The sequence below is a fragment of the Ischnura elegans genome, chromosome 3 (assembly GCF_921293095.1).
Source record: "Ischnura elegans chromosome 3, ioIscEleg1.1, whole genome shotgun sequence".
In the NCBI taxonomy this organism is placed as follows: domain Eukaryota; kingdom Metazoa; phylum Arthropoda; class Insecta; order Odonata; family Coenagrionidae; genus Ischnura; species Ischnura elegans.
The window spans coordinates 42,826,687-42,845,267 of record NC_060248.1 but is presented as its reverse complement, the minus strand read 5'-3'; the positions used below and the strand labels follow the sequence as shown (position 1 = coordinate 42,845,267).

The window sequence follows — 18,581 nt, the reverse complement described above, 5'->3', positions numbered from 1 at the left end:
CTATTCCCCACAGTTTTTTTTATCTCCTCACCCCCTTTAAGCACGCCACCACATAATTTTTTTTCATCCCATACCTCAGCTCCGTTCCCTTTTGCCAAGATAGAAGTCGCCCCTCATATCAGCCGATTCCTTCACTCCGCGCTCTTCCTCCACGAATACCCTCGCCTCTTCGGAGAAGCAGGTTTCCCCTCCTCATTTTTCCCACCGCGTCATTTGGAAAGTAAAAGTATGTTATGGGCCGGAGAAAGACGTTTATCTTCACTCTTCCTGCCGGTTGAACCGCCTCGCGAGGTTTTAAATGTGACGAGTTATTTTTAAAACTCGCCTGTTGCATCCTCTTATTTATTTCACGGACTTGTTCCAAGGTATCACGATCGTATCAATCCCCGCTAATGAAGTCCTCGGTTCTCTGTGGGTTGTGAGTTGCGGCTCAGGCCTTTTCAAGCTTTGGCAAAAATCTCTCTTATGTGATGTCCTATGTAAATGAGATGGCTGGTGTGTTGGTTTATCATCAAGAGACTCCGGCTTCAAATCCTGGCCGAAGCGGTTATTTTTTCTGTGAAATTTCCATCATCATTGAGTCGTGTTGAAGTCCTTTTTGCATTTTTAGTAGGATCACGGTGGCGCAGGGTTCCTTTCTAGCATTCATCTCCTTTCCTGTCCTCATGATACTCTTCGTCGCCTCATGAAGATATTGTATAATGAAGAGGAATACCTTTGATACGATTGAGGTATAGGTTTTGACCCTAAATACTTATCCTAATCCCTTGCTTCATCAATGAGATCAAGAAAGGACGCAAATTTCATTCAAAGTTTATTATTCTAGCGTAATTTCCTATAAATCCGATGAACGTAAGGGAGTTACATCGAACTGGGAAAAATGCAGTGAATTTACGTTTCAGTCATTATTTTCTACCGTTTTCACCCATTGATTGATTGAAGCTCTCAAAATATTCTAGGAAATCCGAGTGCTAATGTATAAAAAGAATACGTAGCATAAAACTGCATGAGGTACAATGCGATATGAAAAAATTCAGCAATTCGATTGAAAGATTTGAAAACGCGCGAGTAGCTACTATTACAAATACCTGGCGATCAGTCCTAAACTGTCATTAATCCTTCTTACGTCCATGCTCCTTCCCAATTGCCTCGGCTAGCACTGAAATACAGCTGTCGTGTTCGTGAAGTGAAATCTTCCGAAACGACCAACCATATTCATCGTCCACCTCAATTAATGGCTACTATTCCCTAGAATCGAAAGTATATCCAGTATATGTAATTTGAATTCCACCGTCTTCAATCAGTTAACTCCACCAACAGCCAGTGACCATGCCTTTAGCTCGATAGGCCAACAGCCAATCCTTTAGCGAACTTCACTTCCACAAAATCTTTTGGAATATAGTAGGTACCAGTACTATTTTGGTAGTTATTTAAGTACGGAGTAGACAGAAGCTTGGGCTGGAGCGGGTACTGACGGAGGACGGGATGTTATAAACCGTATTAGCGGGTAGCATGTTTGGTTAGCGAGGGAGAGGGAGGAAGAGAGTGTGTGAGTATGTGTAGATATCATGAGTAGGAGTAGGCCTAAGAGTGAATTGAGGAGATAAGTCCTTGTTGGGAGGGGAAAAAGGCTGCCGTAATCTGCAAAATACTCCTTGTAAACCTGCCTCAACCGGTAGAGTACTATAATTATTAAAATCAAGGGACCACCTGGAGCACTGGCCACCCTATGTCCTGCGTAAAATTTCCGCTGTGGAAACGTGGCATGTGATAATTTGTGCCGGTGCAGGGTGATTTCGCCCTCCAGAGATTTTTCGCACCGCCCTCCGTCACAACGTCAATGCGACTGGCCCCGTGACATGGCCCACAATGCTGCTTGTGCAACCGCCGCGCGACGGGGCATTGACGCTGTAATTCACTGGGGTGCGTGAACAAGCAGTGTTTGCACACATGGTGTCATGATTGGCTCTCCTACACCCCTTCCTGGCCGCGCGCAACCGCCGCTCACTGATGTTTTTTTTTTTCGAAAAATCTACCCTCGATGAAAGGGAGAGTTGGAGGTTGGTAAAAAAATGAGTGATCAAATTTCCGGCAGCTGAGGTTTTATACAAAGATGTAAACAAATTTTTTAAAAGTATTAATGGGTTATTGGCCCACATCAAGCGATAAAATAGGCGTGGACGTGTGACTGAATATGTGATTCTTTCTCGACTGAAAGTCTATGATTTAGGGGCGCTTGCCGACGATAATCTGTTTGCATCATGGCCATTTCTAGAAATTCATCACGCCGGAACATGACGCTACTGTTACGCAAACCCCCGACAGCGCTGGGCGCGCGAATGGAATCGTATAGCTCATTCTCAGCTTTGAATATTTCCCAAAAATCACAATAGAATATGAACAAACTATTCATTAATCTTAAATATTCACACTTAAATACATATTAAAAAAACTTGGAAATGACTAACGTCAAAGGTTTTTAACTGTTTAATCCTGATTGTGATGCCCTGGTTTCTCTAGTAGCTTACAACAAGCAATTGTTATATCGCAAAACTCATACAACTTTTTCGATGGTAGGTTCAATTTGAGGGATCAGATGCATCAAGTACAGGGAGCGGAAACCTTTTTAAACCAGATACCCGCATTTTCAAACTGCCGTAGATACTTGAAACCCATCACTTGTATTTCTCTGAGATATATTGATGATTAACGATTCATATAAGTGATAAAGTTTGAGATATTTTAACAACAAGTACCAACTCTTCTCATTATCTATAGTATTAATATAATAAACTGCTGCCAATGTCCATATGGTATTGTGCTGAGGCCGCTGGAAGGCCTCAGGTCACCGACATCTTATTCAGTCGGCACAATGTTCCATTAAAACTAGTTTTCCCTGAGAACTAGATCTAGACCCTAACGAATCAGATTGTAATAGGGTAATTATTTGTAATATGTGTGCATAAATAGGTCAACGATGGTTAGCAACATGTTTATATTATGCCTACAAATCAAAATTTAGCAAGAAAAATACTACTAATTATGTATTTTGAATAGGTACACGTTTACAATTTTACTTAACAACTTTCTTTTGTGTGTTATTGGCTTATTGTCCCACATCAAGGGATGGAATAGGCGTGGGCGATTGATCGACTCTGAATATTTCTAGTCTCGTACTCGCCATTTTAAATTTCTACACTAAATAAGTTTCTACCTGTTACTAATAGAACGATTTCTTATTCTATTTGATTTGCGTAATCAAGGTGTCACTCTCCACCTCGATTCTGATGTGGCTGGCCACGATTCCAGGTTGGCTGACCGGAGCGGGAGTGCTCAGCTGTCGCATGACGGAGGGGTTTGGATCAGGGCCGTTACATACGAGAGGTTTAGGGAGGGATGGCATGTGATACCTTAGGGTTGCGTGCTGGTGTCGGGCGGGAATCGAATGCCGGCGTGGTGGCATATGGGACGGAAGAGAGTTTTACTGCTCGCGGAGGGAGGTCTAAAGTCACGGGGTTGGGCGGTCGACGGCCGGATTTTTCGGCGGAGGGTTGTTGCGAACGGGAAGTCCACGTTATGCGAGTCGGGGAGGATTTTGGGGTGGGTTTGTTCAATGGGGTATGGGCGTGGGAGGAAGTCTATTACGAGATTTCATTCCGGTCACCCCCTCCCACGCGTGGGTGCCTGAAATCAGAGTGAGATCACATATCCCTTTCCCATTGAATGACGGAACGCTGCTATTTAAGTGGATGCCAGCACAAGACGTTCGTTCTTTTCTCTTGATCGCTTTGTCTTCATTCTCTTGCGTCGGTAGCAAAGGAGCTGGGGATTGTAATCACTTCGCTGGGTAAAATATGTTTCTACTGTATCTCTGGTATTGGCGATTTACTTCAAATCAAGATAAAAAACGCTCAGGGCAACGTTATGCAGCGATTTTTGTTTAAGAGGCTGTTTAAACGGTTAATTAACACCTGCGAGTTGTGTGAATGTGCGAATGCGTGAACGATTGGTGGATCAATACGGAACATACGAATGCATCAACCAAAATAGAACAGGTTCAATTTTCTGTTCATGCGTTCGCGCGATTTGAGTGGTTACTCGCTGCATTTTCGTGTTCATGCATACACAGACATAAATTCGTACATGTTGATGTATCGTGTAACTATGCCTTAAGAATCTGCTATTAAGTCCATGTATTGCAATACAATTTAACTATTTAACTCAAAAAGTGGACGGACAATTTACCCGCTCCCTCAGCATCGTCCTCCTGACTTTTTTCATTTCCAAGTGAGACTGTAACGAATATTATTGTTTAGCATGATGAAGTCTTTTATGCAACAATCATGGCAAAATATATATGATAGATTCAGTGCTCTGAAATAAAATTCCTTTTCATGGATACTCATAGAGTAAAAGATCTTGGAAGAAATTACAAAAAAGGTCGTAAAATTATGTTAGAGACGGTACATGAACATGGCTCCTGCTAAGGCTGACCAGAAAAGACTTGAATTCTTCGAGATCTCGTGCTGGTGTCGGGTGCTGAAGACCAAATGGACTTTTAAGGTGAGAAACAAGGAGGCTTACTGAATAATGGGAGAGGGAACAGAACTAGAACACTTGAAAGTGAATGGGCCATGTAATTAGATACCGTGATTACGTGAAAAATATAATATAGGAAATAATTGAAGGAAAAGTCCCTTACGGGTATAAGAGCAGATTATAAGCATCAGGACAGAAAAAAGACTCGAGAAAGAAGAATTTAAGGGACCCGGATGAACTATTAGAGGAGAAAGAGAAAATGGGGCCCGCAGTATTCCAATCTTAGGATATTGGTACTATGAATAGTGATACGTGAAAATCGCATATGCGATAAATGCGTTATTAATGCGATACGCGTGAATAAATGCGTCATAGCCGCGATTACTGGAATTTTATGATATTTAAATCGAAAATTTGCATTTTCGATGGAAAAATTCGTAAATTTAGTGCCGAGCCTGCCCCTAGCTGCGCCACTGGAGATTGGGCCTTACTGCTTCATACATGGATACATGTAGTATTTTCATCGGCAGCTACTAGATAGGTTGAGAGAGAACCCTGGTAGTTTCTGCGATGTCGAGCAAATATTTGTTGCTATTTGCCTAGAAAAAAACTGAGTTTGGTAATGCTCCGCTCCACACAATCTGGACAGAGGGTTGCAGAAAGGTTTTTCAACCAGTACTATCTAGTTGTGACTGACAGATGCAAACGGTTGAAGGAAGAAAGTTTTGAAACTTTTTCAATGTTGATGTTCAACTAGCTTAAATGATATTCAGGCTACTAATATCAATTTTAATTATTTTCTTTAGGTCTTATTCCTTAATTTATTATTGTTATACCCCATAATGATCTAGACTATTCCGTATTATTTTCAAATAATTGTATTTCATCACACTTTGTCGTCAGCTATTAGTGCCACATTAAGAAAATAAAGAAAAAATAGATTCCACGAAATGCTATAAACTTTAATTGAAAGTGTTATTTTCACGTATCCCTAACTATGAAAGATTGAAGACTCATAGAATTTGCCTCCTTTGGGAATGAAATCCGTGAATTCGGGGGGGAAGTTAAGAGTGACACGGACAACCGCATCATTTCCACGTAGCCCTGTACTCGATGAGTCGGCAATGTTTCTTTTTCCGGTCTCCGTCAAGTCGTCCTATCAGAAATATAATGGCATCGTCCCACATCGAAGCACCGCGCTGCCTCGCTATCTTCGCTGTCAGTTGATAACGGCGGCCGAGCGTGGTGGCTCTATTCAATGGACGAGACGACGCGGAGGGGACGCGGAGTCGTTCAGGCCACGTAATATACGGAGCGGGGAGTTAGAATGCCAGGTGCACCAAACCATCCCCGGGTCTCCCACACAAGGAGTCGCTTCCTCATCCCCCTTCGCTCAGCCTAAACAACATCGAAAAATATCCTCCTCTCACGGCTTTTTTCCTCCCTCCTTCTCCTGGTTTTTGATATGGCGAAGAGGGGGATGAGTACATTAGCAAGCAAGGGCTTACTGGGCTTCGATATGATCGATTTTTAAAATTCGTTATCATTTATGAGTGCCAGTCATTATTTTAAAAAGGAACAAGACACATTCATCATTATATATCTTTTAATTTTTTTCACTTAGGATTTTGTAAGAGTTCTAAGAGATTAATGCTATAAAAATTACGTTTGCTACTTTATGTGCTAAAGTTTTAGGGAATTCCACTTAGTAATGTAATAATTTACCATTTATAGTATAGTGAAGCAATAATATCCTTATTTTTGGCATTAGTTAGTAATCATTCTCGTTCACGTCACGTGCTAAGAGAAAAAATAACGATTTATTAAAAAAATGAATTAAAATGATCTATTAGATAAAGTAAAATGTGACCATTAATAGTTAAAACTACATGAAATGCAAAAGTTACTAGTAAATTTATTACTTTTTCAGTTACTTCTTATCTTCAGTATCTTATCTTAGTAATTATCTTTCGGCGGAAAACAGTATTTTTCATTTAAAAGAACATAATTTATAAAAATATAATTTATTTATTAAATATGTTTAGAATCCACAAAAAATGCTTTGAAGGTATTAGAATATTTGAATTTGAAAGTATCTTGATGTGATCAATCAGACTTATGTATCTTTTACAATTCCCACATATGTGAGTACAATTCTTTCTATTATAAAATGTTACAGTAATTTTATAATAATTAACCAGCTTTTTAAATAATTTCCCATTGTATTAGTTGATGCGTAGTTTTCCGCGGCGTTGTCTAGATGATGTCTCCATGTTCCTGGGTTTCACCGCGTGGATTTTCTTTGTGACGACAGTTTCGCCGGTATTCCAACCGGCGTCTTCAGGTCGATGTCGGGATTCAACTTTTGGTGACTTATATAGTTCATTTTTCGCGCCAATTTTTCATGCTGGATGCTGATTGGTCCACCTTCTTTTCTCTCGTATGACCCTCTTCCACGAGCTGTGGAGAGGGTAGCCGTCTTCTCTATTCATGTTTTCTGGTGTCTTGAATATTCAGAGGGTCATACGAGAGAAAAGAAGGTGGACCAATCAGCATCCAGCATGAAAAATTGGCGCGAAAAATGAACTATATAAGTCACCAAAAGTTGAATCCCGACATCGACCTGAAGACGCCGGTTGGAATACCGGCGAAACTGTCGTCACAAAGAAAATCCACGCGGTGAAACCCAGGAACATGGAGACATCATCTTCCCATTGTATTGCTTTTAATTTGCGTGATGTTTCCTTCTCAACAATAAAAATAGAGCTTATACTATAACATGTATCTTTTAAATAGGCGTATGTGCCTGTGCGGCCTCAACTACCACCTTCAATGCGGTTAACACTTTTTAGTGCATAATTTAGAACATTTGCGGGTCCCCTCATGTACCTACTGCGTTTAGTGACAGACCAAGTTCTTTTTCATATTAATTATACCATTAAAATATCGAATCTAGAAAAAACTGTTTATTTCTCGAAATGGTCACCTTTTGGGATAATGAAACATTGTGTGGCGTACGGGCAGCCTAAGGACACCGCTGCTCACTCTCTAAGGATTGCGCAGGATAAAACATAGTTGTCTCCACATCTTTCTCTCCCCCCCATCTACCTTCTCCGCCTGTCTCGTTCCTTTTTATTATTTTTTTTCATTCGTCCACTCTACCATTCTCCCCTTCTACTCCCTAGCTCCACAACACCGTTTCCATTCTCCCGGCAAATCGCTCCATCTCCCCCTTCCAGAGTTAAATGCCTCCGATTCCGGTTCCAAAAATAGATCCTGCTTTCATTCTTTCATCCGTGAGACTGCGCGAAAAGGGGCTTGGTGACCTGCAAAGTGGGACGTAATAAATATGATACGTTCATTCTTATGGAGCTTCAAAATATGATTGATATGATGACCTCTTCACGGGGCTTTAAAATATGAATGATTGTTTTGGGGTGCTGATGGCTAACATACGTAACTTTGGCCTTCACTATATGATTCCATTTTTAATGAAGGGCAGACATGGGTCCTACTTTCCTCCATCCCTTCAATTTAATCTCCTCTTTATAACCCGTATCTAAGTTTACCCGACAGCCTTCCCTTTACCATAGCCTTCGGTATTTCCTTATACAATTCACTCCATCTACTCCCTCTATATTTTTCTATCTCATGTATTAGCAATATTCTTGTCTACGCTTACCATGTCGAGTACTTTCGCGTTCCATTTCGTCTAAACCATTCTACGCCATATCTCTATCTGGAAAGCCTCAAGCCGATTCCCATTCCGTCCAGCATCCACATTTCTGTACCTTTAAGCATTTCACTGCATGTCGGCAGTCTATTCTTTGCTAGTTTGCTAAAATTCCAGCCTTCCAATCCGTATGGGTAGGTATATTACCACGCATTCGCTAACAGATTAGTATATGCTGTAAAACAGGATATCATAGGTCCAGGTTCAAGTGTCTGTGCCGAAATATCAAAATATATGTGCTTGATTCCTTCTTTGATGCCGTGCGAATTTCACTTCCAGAACAACGCCTCGTTCGTATGAAGGCAATTGCAATTGTGATTCTCTCGGCGTATTAATTAAAGAAACACAAACGCGGGTATCTTCTTCCTTTCTTTCCTCATAGGGAAGAACAAATTATGTCGTAGCTTTCCTATTCCCGATCCCATTAGGTACCTAAATGTCGAAAAATAATAAATATTGATATAGCTATTTAAAAAATATAAAAAATATGTAATGTTGATTTAGCTTGAACCGTCTTAGGTTACTGCGAGAAGTAAGTGCATGGACGAGATAAAAGTTATTCCTCGTATCGCTGTAATAGTAGCAGCCAAGTTTTATGCTAATGTGTAGTAAAATTCGTTAATTTGTGAGAAGTTCCCAGTGGAAAATCTTTTACCTTGACCGGGATTCCGAATGCAGCCCGGTTTTTTTCTTTCTTTATTGTCTGTTGTTTCCTTGGATGCGTTTCTTTGTTTTCCACGACTAAGTTTAGAGTTTTAAATAGATTTTGCATGCAATGCCACTTCAGATGAAGGCCGTGAGGAATATTTCTCTTGAAGCAAGTTTTCAAAAGAAAACCTAAAATGCTTAAAGGTGTAAGATATTTGAACGCCGAGGGGACACCGTGTATGTATTGCAGTGGAGTACCTTCCTGCATTCGTGAGGCTTTTATTGTGCCTAATAACAATTCAAAACAATCAAGCATCCACAAATATGTATTAAATAGCATCTGATGGACTCCTCGTGAATTCATGGTGTAAGGACTGTTGAAGTCCTACTACGAGTTAAAAACTTCATCTCTGCCAATGATTTCGAAATGGAACCGTTCTGTTGAAAGCACTAGGCTCAAAGTAGTAGGACTGGCTGTGTATTTCTATTCGGATAATTGTTTATTTTCACCAAAAATAACCCTCGTTCTGTGAAAAGTTAAGCCCAATTCTCAAAACTATTGGTGCGCAAATACACGGAGGCATCCATGAAAAGAATATTTTTTAATCCGCGTTTTATTTGTTATACGGAAAATGCTGTTGATGGCTATTTTGCACCACGTCCTTGATGATTGAATGGCTGTCGACATAATGGAACTAGCCGTGTTCCACACTATGTATTCAGATATGATGAATCGAAGGAGACGTGAGCAAATGGGATGCCTCGCGCGGAGAACAAGTAGGAACACAGTCCTATATTTTTATCACCAGCGCCGGAGGTGTCATGCCGCCGAGCGTGGAGGGGTTGGTATCGTGCAAGAGTGAGTTGATACATGGAGGTGATCTCGGGAGAGCAAGAGGAGCCGTTGTAAGGCGTCGGGCGACAGATGCTCTCGGCCGGCAGATAAGGGAAGGGCGGTGACGCGGGGGAGAAGGAGGGGGAAAGGGTTGGTTGACAGGCAGGAGAGAGCATGAAGGAGGAATCTCATAGTCACTAGCCTTGTACGTAATCTTTGGCCGCAGGTCTCTCGTCTGACTCAGGCCAGCGAGTGGACGTTTCCTTCGGAGCTTATCCTCGGTAGAGAACAAATTCATAACATTGTGAGTTTAAAAAAGCTCGTCACCACATTGATACAATCTCATATCAACGGAAACGCTCTCGGTAATCCATCTTTTTCTTACTCACAAATTGTATTTCTTAATAATATGACTTTTTGTTGATCTAGTCTTAATTTATAAATTTGAAAAAGAGACTCCGGAATCCTAACAATGAGCTTCGATAGGTGTGCTTCGAAAGATGCTATTTGTAGAGCTTTAATCAGAGTATTAGGCAAATTGGCTAAAGCCATTTCATTTGACTAACCATGCGACGAATAAGGAAATGACTTTAATTGCATTAATTTATATTTTATCTCTATGAGCTCATTTAAATAATTAAGGACAATGGTTACTCATAAGAGATTATCGTTTATGACTATTGTGAGAGTAGTTTGAAGAAAAGAGGAATTTATCCTCCCCTTATTTCTCTGCTATACATGGGAATAATCAACCGGTTTGAACGCCTTAGTGTTATTATCAAAGGCTTAGAAAAATGCTTGGTAAGCGCTGATAATAACACTTCTGCTTTTCTGTAGATAATTGCTAGAGGTACCAAGTGGCTAATTTCATTATCTAACATGCTATTGGTAAATAAGCGTAGGGAAAATTTTTATGGACGGTAGTAATTTATGTGTGATTGCGAGTTTTTATCATCAAATCATGTCATCAATGAACAAATTAGCTGTGACGAAAAAACTTTTTAATTCCGAACATAAGTGTAGAAATTATGAGCTATCTCTCACGCGACATTTATATTAAAATTCATTCGGAAAACCAGGTTTTGACTACTTGTTTTTGTATCAGTTAGAGAGTGTAGCATGAAAATAATAAGTGGATGATAAAAAACTATACTCGGGGTATTTTTAACATCAAGCTAGCAAGTTTGGAAGTGAAGCATCTTATACTTCATTTCAAGAGTAATGAAATTGAACAGTAATGATAAATACACTTCATCTTCATCTACATATCACCCTGCAAGCTAATTATTGAGGTGTTTGGCGGGAGGGGACGCACTTTTAATTTCAGTGATCTATTAATTCTTATTATTTTCATTAGGTCGCACACACACTCACTCAGCATTTGCACAAAGTTAAAATAACACTAAATTTGTGCGGATAAACTAAAATTCTCTGATAATTTCCAGCCATAAAAGCTCACCTCGTTTCATCAATCTGGTGTTTCTTGTTTCTTTTCCCTGTTAGCCTTTTGCTTGCTCCGGAAAGAATAATGATTAAATTTCATGCTGTAAGGGAAGGGAGTTAATTTTCTCCGAAGTGGAAAAGCTTGGTTAAATTTGGTTGCCAACCGTTCGCGTTGTTGTTATTCACTTATGGAGGTGGAGATAAGCACGCGGAGACAAATGGGAGCGACTGCTTAGAAGGAGCTTGCCGTTGGCCACCCAGAGCGCAGCGGGGGAGATGGGGAAGGGTGCGGGAACGAAGAAGGGGTAGGAGATATGTGGATGGGTGCGCGCCCTTATCTCGCGGCCAATTCCCCCCAAGGAAAGAACGAACAGCTTCGAAGAGAAGACTTTTCAGAATAAGGTTGTTCCCAGTGGCGTAACTAGGATTATGCTTTTGGGGGGGGGGGGGGATGGTCTGGGCTGGCGACCCCCTCCCCCCAGGCAACTTTTTCGGGTAAAGAAAAATGACATGCCTGGATGTACATTTTGCATCATTTTGGCATTAAGAATTTAACTTTAAGCAGATGCAGTTATTAAAGTTCAAAACTAGACAATAGAAAAACTTTTTATTTCTATGAGGCTTTGGGGGAGGGGGGGGGTCTATCCCTTCATCCCCCCCCCCATAATTACGCCACTGGTTGTTCCATATGAGGAAACTTTAGACAGGAACCGACCAGGCAGATTTCCTTCATAAGTGGGATATAGTAATTCTTCGTTAAAACGTTCGCGGGTGCTCATCATGGTAGTTAAAAACCTTTTGGGTATGTCGCCGCGTCAATTTTTGGGTTGCCCCCGATTGGGGTCGCCCGATTGGGGTCACGCAAAAATTGATGCGGTGACATACCACAAAACATTTTAACTTACTATAGGGTTACGACGCGTATTTTACGTTAGTGGAAGTAAATTTCAGTCCACTGGTGCATGTTGGTGATGGTTCACTCCCTGCCTAACACCTCTGTAGGTGGTTTGCAGGGTAATATATAGATTTTATCACTACATAGAGGAGGCACCAGTTAGTACCCTCGAAGGTTGATGTTTGTTGCCACTTCGGGCTGCAGCGTAGCGTAGGGGGCAGAGCGTTCTAATAACTCTTAGGATTAATAATACTATTTACAGCAATGGATAATAGTACCATTAAAAAGAAAAAGTAAAGTAAAAGTTGTGAGATTGATATATCAGATATTAATGGGAATAAATTTCACTTCGCCGATATAATTATATCTTATTTTTCCGGAAATTGGGATCGCTTTTCCCGTCAGTGACTCAAGTGGCGACTTTCTGAATTCATTAAAATGTGTGGAGGGTGGCAGTACATTTAAAAGGCGAATGAAGAATCTCCAATCGTAATGATCAATATTTGGGCCATAAAGTTCTCTCGGTATCAATTCCCAGCTACAGACTAGTGATGGGTCGATCATGAACGATTCGATCAAAAAGATTGAATCACTAGGTGAATCAATGACTCATGATTCATTTCGTTAAACAAGTCGATCATCAATCATCAATCACTCCGACTTCCGGTTTCATATCAATCATCCCGGTTTCCGGTTTATTTCAAAATTTGGAACGATCGATGCTTGATCTCTTTTCGTCAGGGCAGAAATAGCTGTGCGAAAATTAAATACTATGTTATGAAGAACTGAATACTTGTGTAATCTTTTTCTTATATGTTTTCCAGCAGTTATCAGTATTAATAACACCAAAAAAGGAAAAAGGAAAATATTAAGATGACTCTTGTAGGTGAACGTTAAGAAGTAGAAGATAAAGCTGGTTACACTTTATTGTGCCGTTCATAAAATTATCCTGCAGATCAGATTCATGCATAGTGTGTGGTGTATTTTGTGTTATATTTTGAGATATATAGTTAGAAATTATCCTATTAGTGTTAAGAAACTGTGGCAGTTTCGCCTTCCCAAATATTTCCATGACACTACTTCCTTCATTTTTGCAATCTAAGTTAGTCATCTAGGAATTCACAATCAAAATAATATATGAAATGATAATATGGATAGCAATCAGCGTTACCAATGCTCTTCGCAGATGAGGCAGTATTTATTCGATTAATTAAAGTGATTTATTACATCCATTGATTGAGTCTTTTCGATCTTGATTCCTTTTGAGTCTTTTCGATCATGACTCCTTTGATTTTTTTCGATCTTGATTCCTTTGATTCTTTTCGATCTTGATTCCTTTGAGTCTTTTCGATCTTGATTCCTTTGAGTCTTTTCGATCTTGATTCATTTGAGTCTTTTCGATCATAATGATTGAATCAGTTGATTGAATCATTTATGTGACTCGAGTCAAAATGATTGAATCACTAAAATGATCGACTTTGCCCATCAATACTACAGACTCTCCGCAATATCTTCTTTTACTTCTGTCTCTAAATGTATTGACACTTATCAGCAAATCCGTGTCATGGAACGCTGTCAGCTAATACACGTCATCAGTAATGCTCTACATTTCTTTAATCTGAGTGTGGGAATACCTTGGCTGGTGAACGGTCATATTATTTCTAATTTTTTCTGATACTTAATTCATGTGTGCGGTATAAATAAGCGTATTGAGACGTATGTTACTTCGGCTCCTAAAGTTTTTTTTTATATTTCTTTAGCGTAAATCACAAGTCATATCCTTTTTTTAATTTGCTTCAGATAAGGAAATGTATTGCAAAAGGATTTTTCCTAGATAGTATACAAAGGGCAAACGTATCTAAATCCTGTACGCAATGCCATCTTGCGGCACAAAGTAGAGTCTAAACTGGGCAAACTTGAATAGTCTAAATCGCCCGAGGTGGAGAGAGAGAACAGAAGAGAATATCTGCCAGTTACATTAGCCTCAAAAAAGTGGGAAGAGAGGGGGAGAAACTTGTTCCAGTGTCGCACTTCAGGTAAAGCAAAAGGAAAATGTACCCATATGTTGGTTGATATGTTGTTTCGCAGAGATTAAGTGCAACTGTGGAGCTAATTGGTTACACGTAGGCATCCGCTTCTATCAGGTGGAGGAGGAGAAGTTGGACAGGAGAGGAAGGGCAGGGGTTGGGGATGTGAATAAAAAAACAATGTCGGAAGTGCTATCGGAGGAGAGAAAGCTCGGGAGGACTAGCGAGGTTGGGCGAACGGACAATTTGATGGACACGTTTGGGCATGGGCAGAGAAGAGCGGAACAGTCGGAACGGAAGATAAGTCTATTCTTACTACGACGACATGGAAGACTGATAAAGGAGCAAAATTACCACTTATCTGGATTTAGAAATAAAAGAAAATTCATTTTCGAGAAAGCGCCTATTAGGAGTTAGAACTTTGTTAAAAAATTATAAAATATAGAAAAAATAATAAGTGATTGTAACTCACGGATCGTCGCAATGTAAACGGAATCAAAAGGCACAAAATATAATGCGACCGCATCTGTTTTCCTTTTAGTTCATCCCTCAGTGACAGCTCGTTTAGCAAAGTTTGTACCGAAAGAAATAGTTGAATCTATTAAATTTTAGAAAAAGTAAGGGACCCTCTTTTCAAAAGCCACTTCTAAACTCAGATTGTTTATTCCATTGATTCATTGATGATAGAGGGCCTGTCACTTCCTTTCAGCCCAAAAAGCAATCGAAACATGTTTGTAAAATTTCTTATTTAAGTGCCATTGCTGGTGCCAATGACGACGTCGAAAAATTTTCAAGCCTGATAAAGGTTTGATAATAATCAGATCTGGCGGTGATTTGGTATATACATACTTTCATGTTACCCTTATAAATAGTTTTTAAAACTTTTGCACTTGTTTATTCGTCAACTCAGAATTCAGCCCATTGGACTAATTAGTGAAGCTGTAAGCATACCTTTTATATCTATTCTTTTTTATCTGGGACAAAAGTCTTGTGCGAGTCGTTGTCATTTATTAATTTACTATCGAAAGGTTACCACCCTAAATTTCATTTAGTAGCGAAGAATAATAGGGCATAGCTAGCCTCTCATCCCAAATTTAAATTTAAAATCGACTGAGGTGGGTAATGCAACTATGCTAGTGCCATACCACCCAAAATACTCTACTTATCTTACAATAATCCTACTTTGTATAACAAGCTCCAGTGGCGCAATTGGTTAGCGCACGGTACTTATAAGACAGTGTCCGAGCAATGCCGGGGTTGTGAGTTCGAGCCTCACCTGGAGCAATATTTTTAAGCATCTCTTTATTCATATCGCCTAATTTTATTTTTAGTTTTAACAGTCATTATAGATATTTAGGGTTTAGTAGGATTTTGATGAATTAGCACCTATATTGGTTATTATAGAGAGGTATTTCTCAGTTGGTGATGTCCATAACAGATATTGTTTCGAGAAACTTTCCGTAGATAAATCAAAGGTGAGTGTCCATGTCATGAAATCGAGACCCAATTTTAAAACTTGTTCTTTGCTACCACATAAATATCATAGAAACTGAATTACTTTGCAAATGCCTACTTATGAATGGCGTTAATATATATTACCTTTCAAAATATTCTACAGGTTATCATTAGTGGTGGAATCTTCTAAATTTCTCAAATTAAAAACAATTTTTATCCTTGTCATGTGATTCCCATATTGTTTTAGCTGGAGAACTAAAATTTCAGGCTTTAAACGCGCTTTAAACGGAAACAAAATGAAAACGGAACGCTCTAAAGGTGGTATTTTGTAAATGTCTTCTTCATATAGCCGTAGAATCCTACGCACCATTATTTCTTAAGTACGTGCCACTAGTACAGGTTTGAACCTCAAATATTTGCATGGATTATCAGGTATCATTTAAAAGTAATTCATAAAGTACTTCTTGTGAGGCTTATATTTTACTAGAAAAAGAAAATTTTCGATTGAATATCCCAAATGATTATTGCAGGCGATGAACGGATTTTCCTAACATTGGCGCAAACGCAGGACTATTGATTCCCTTAGGAGACCGTTTCTCCGTAATTACAGACAGTTGAACTATTTAGAAGGACCATTTGATGAGATGAGAGCATTTTGGCACAACATAGAAAGCAAGATACAACCTTGAAGGTGCAAAAATGAGTTTTTCAACTGCACCTACAATGATCTGCCAAATATTATGAGAATTGATTCCAAGTAACTATTCAAGAGAATTTTCTCACCGCTATGAGCTGTATATTTGCTCTTAGTCGATCTGTATCTTCGGATAATGATCGGTCATTTCTTTTATGTAAATGGAGAAAGGCAATTTTTGATCTGTAGTTGGGGGAAAAGCCAGTGTGTGATTTTTATGCGTATTACCGCTCCAAAATATATTTTAAAATTTGAAGATTCCTGGTCTCGGGCGCGACTTCAAGGAATCGAAATGACAAAATGAAATGCAGAAAACTTTATAACTCCACATAAACTTATTTTATTAAAATTCCAAATCGAAATACATTATCTGTCTTCGATGCTTATGTACCAGATGATACATTGCCACGTCGTAATCTGGGTCTTAAATAAAACTGTATTAAATTTATGTGGAATTACAAATTGTTTTACATTTCATTGTGAAAAGAATAGAGCTTATTCTTGGCCGCCAGGTGTACTCCTTCCCTCTCTCCCCACTACGCAAAACGTGGCGCTCGCCAGATTGATGGCTCGAGCACGTCTCAATTTGAAGATACCGTCCTGTTGCGTCCTCCATGGGACGTCGCCCTCCGTATGACGTCTTCTGCTGGAAGGGGTAGAGAGCCATTGTGGTCGGAGGAGAGGTTAAAAGACGCTTTTCGCACGGCATTCGGTGGCTCTCAGTGGGGCGATAGGGACACCTGCAAAGTCTCCCTCTCTCTCATCGTGGGTCCGAGGAGATGCTATCGGCCAACGAGCCCTCTTGCTTCCCTTTCCATCTACTTAAGCCGTGTGAACAATTCCTCCTCCCTTTCCTCTCTCTCCCCAAGTCCACGTTTATTATCTTCGCCTCCGCTTCCTTTCCACGACGGCGAAGCCCAGAGAGGCGGAGGCAACTTGCCGATAAGTGCTTCCCCGCGAGACCACGCGTGCTTTTTCGCCCGTCCTCGGTGTAGTGGGGTTGAAAGACAACGAGTACTCCCCCTCGATTCGTGTCCTATCTCCCCGCGAGTTATATTTTCTCTTTCTTCCCTTTCCATTATCCGATCCGGAAGTCGTCCAGAGAGACTTGAACTCTTCATATTTCACCCTCCCTGAACCATTCCGAGTCCTTTTAATCTTCCTTTTTTTCTTTCTCGTTTAATGTTTTGTAGAGAGCAACCGGTTGCCTCCATACGGACGTCGCCTGCTTGTGCGTGTGTATCCAGGGAGAGAGTGAAGCATTTCGACAAGTCTGAAGCTCGTGATACGAGTCCTGAAAGCGTTTATCGCTTGGATTCTTGACTTGCTGTTTTATCCTGAAACCGGTTGTACCTAAATTAGTGCGGCGTATCTGTAGAGAGGGAATTAGGAAAATAGATGATAATTTCTCTTCGAAATTTTATTCGACCTCGAAATTTCTTGCAAGGCATATTTCGGGAAGCAATAAAAGAAAAACTAGATTAGTGGTCATGAGATAAACTATCAGTATGGTTTCGGAGATGTTGTAATCTACAGGGATGAATTTTAAAGGCGAAAATAATTTTCCTCCTCTTGCTCTTTTGAATATAGTAAAACACTTAATGTATGGCTGATAATTCCTCGATTTGGTTTCTTTTCATCCCGTAATTTAAATCATCATCGACATCAGATCAATTTCAGCGTTTTTAAGAGGGGATTTCTTAAATGTAGGGGTATTCGAAGAACTTATCCTCTAAATAATATCTCAAGAGAACAAAATTAATGATAATAATAATGCATTGCTTACAAACTGTGTTAAATTTTATCTCTTGTTTAATAGGAATCTTTTTATTCTACAGTAAGTTGTGTCATATTCTAAAGCAATATTGAAATCTCTGCTCACTAATAGTACCGTCACCATGAGGGTAAAGTGAAAAGTTCTCGGATTTACTATGAAAGGTTGTGAATTTCGGTTAAAAATTATTTAATTTTTCACATAGTCTCCCTGGACTCCAATGCCTTAAGTCCATCGTTTTTCCAGCATCAGCATTCCTTCCAAGAAATGAGAGTCTGGAGAGTTCTGAAAATATTCATCCGTAGTCCTCTAAACTTCTTCATTGGATACTAAACGGTTCACAGAAATAAATTTCTGCAAGTTTGGTAACAGATGGAAGTTTGTGGGTGCTAAATCAGGATAATAAAGACCGAATGTAAATAGGATCGAGAAAATTTTTTAAGTCCCGAAGAATCCCTCTCGTATCCCAAAGCACGCTGGACATGACCTTTCTGGCAGACGCGATCGACAATAGATCGTGAGAGAGGTTGAAACTATT

The 18,581-nt window shown here is 39.8% G+C and overlaps 1 non-coding gene across 1 annotated transcript; it reads left to right on the top strand.

Moving 5' to 3' along the window:
* Nucleotides 1-15,314: 15,314 nt before the first annotated feature.
* Trnai-uau lies at nucleotides 15,315-15,404 on the top strand. Its single transcript is given in 2 exon segments — nucleotides 15,315-15,352; nucleotides 15,369-15,404. It is a non-coding gene; the product is annotated as a tRNA-Ile (tRNA).
* The last annotated feature ends 3,177 nt before the right edge of the window (nucleotides 15,405-18,581 follow it).